A 2,370-nucleotide genomic window follows, 5' to 3' on the forward strand; every position below is an offset into this window, starting at 1 on the left:
TCTAGGTGTCTGCTTGCTCCTGGGTTGTGTTCTCCAAAATGTCTCTGTAAGCTGCAGCTCCTCCAAAATGTCACTCTTAGTTGCTCTGAGGTCCTTCTGTGTATCAACTCCTTTATACAACTCCAGTGATCCAATTAACACCCACCCCGAATGGGTGGGGTAACACCTCCATGAAAGTTATCCATTCAAACATTCCATTCACAGCTGATTGAGTCACATCTCCATGGAAACACTCAATCAAAGAATTCCAATCTAATCAACACTAATACATCTGCCTCCACAAGATTGCATCAAATAATATGGCCTTTTCTGGGGGACATAATAATATATACAAACTGGCACAGAGTGTCAGAGAATAAGCTTTGCTGCTATAAGCCAATGAACACCCAGTAGTGCCAGTAATCTCCAGAAACTAGGAGACAAGAAATTATTTTCTCTTCAAGCTTTCAGAGTGAGCATGGCCTTGCTGCAAACTTGATATCAGATAGGGAAGAATTAAGAAAAAAATTACTTTATGTAAATATACATCTGCTTATTAAATGAACAGCAGTCATTTTGCCTCATGGAATTCCCAGCTGGATGTGCTTACATGGCAGCCAGAAACAAGAAACACATCTTTATGGCCTGTTTAATATATTTGTGTTGGCTTGAGGACACACACTACTACTGATTAAGTGTGAAACAGCAATTACGGCATAAAACAACCTGGTGAACCTCTTTTGCATCACTAATCAATAGTCATTCCCTAGGATGCATAGATATAAGACTGGCAAGAGGACTATATCAGAATGAATTATCTGTACATGGACTATAGAATGCCTTGCTTCTATATGCACACATACTCTGGAATTGAAGTGGCATAATGTGGCAAAACAGTCACAGAAACCACTGAATTTATGGCCTCTTTTTAAAATTAAACTCAGTTTTATTGAGATATATTCACATACCATAAAATCATCCATGGTGTACAACTGTTCATAGTACCATTATATAGTTATGCATTCATCACCCCAATTGAATTTTTTTTTGTAAAAACATGTTTGTGGCTAGGGCCTGGCTGCATGGGTATGACCTACACATGTGACTTCACCTTGAGAAGCTTCAGTGTTGTCATCTGAAAATAGACATGATTGACGCTACCTCACAGGGTTGTTGAGAGGATTCAATGTTGTAATGCTCTTACAATGCTTTGCATGGGGAAGCCCTAGAGGCAGGGCCTGGTTAGCAGAGCACTGTCACCTGGGACCATGAGCAGCATGAAGACACCTGTGGGGGTGGTGGTCAGTGGGATGCAGAACTTCCAACTTCAGCACCAGTGCTGGGTCAAGGCCAGGGCATCTTATGTGGATTATACTCTGTTTGGCAGTCCCGCAGGGACCCAGACCACCCCACCAGAATTTGACCCACCCTGGATGGAGAAAGCTAACAGAACCAGGGCAGTTGGCAGGGGAGCACCATAGGCCTCAGGGGCCAACGGGAGCTGTGAGACCACCCCCTCTGGGGGCCACACTCCCACCCTCACACCAAGGAAGAAGAGCAAATACAGGTTGATAAACCACACTCCATCTTACTGTGATGAGTCACTGCTTGTTCCCAACCTGAGGGTGTCATCTGGGAAGCCCCGTGGATAACCATGGGGGATGCTGCAAAATTCCAGGCCCTCTTCTGGACACCCCCAGCTACCACAAGGGGAAGCAACTCACCCTGTCCCAGGGAGACCCTGCTTCAGGCCATTCACCCACCTGGTGCCTCAAAGAGAGATCCTGGGGTGACAGCAGACCCTGAGAAACTGCCCGTGGATGGGTTACCCTCTCCATGCCTCTGAGGCAGGGGCAGTCTCATTCCCTCACCCATCTGAGTATCTCCAGAACTGGCCACCCACCCACCAGTGCCCCCTGCCACAAATAGACCTCAGGACACCAGGCCTCCCCCATCAGGGGTGACATTCCTGAACCCCCTGGTGATTCCCAGGGCTTGCTGTCTCACTGTGTCAGTGCCAGCCACACCCTTGCAAGGTGGGACCTTCAGAAACTAAAGCCCCCTTGGAAGTGAGGTTCCTGGTCCTTTATCAGGTTTGCCCATGGGCTCGTGGTGAGGGGCTCAGCACTGGCAGGGGGCCTCTTGTGGGAAGGGCCAGCTATTCCCAGCCCTGGCCCTGAGGTTCCCAGGCATTGAAGAACTCCTGGGGACCAAAATGGTTAGGAGGGCAGTGTCTTCCTTTATGCTGACAATCTGTACTTGCTCCCCGCTTTTCCTTTCCCCTGATGAGGATTTGGGGTCTTCTCCTTGAGATCACCCCATATCTGTGCTAACCTGGGGACCCCCTCTCTCCTCTGTCACTCTCACAACATTGTCTTGCTGCCAAATGTG

At 48.0% G+C, this 2,370-nt stretch overlaps 1 pseudogene; it reads left to right on the forward strand.

Annotated features, from left to right (window-relative positions):
* Positions 1-1,205: 1,205 nt before the first annotated feature.
* LOC119540966 lies at positions 1,206-2,052 on the forward strand (annotated as a pseudogene).
* The last annotated feature ends 318 nt before the right edge of the window (positions 2,053-2,370 follow it).

This window comes from Choloepus didactylus, chromosome 7 (assembly GCF_015220235.1).
Source record: "Choloepus didactylus isolate mChoDid1 chromosome 7, mChoDid1.pri, whole genome shotgun sequence".
NCBI classification, from domain to species: Eukaryota; Metazoa; Chordata; class Mammalia; order Pilosa; family Megalonychidae; genus Choloepus; species Choloepus didactylus.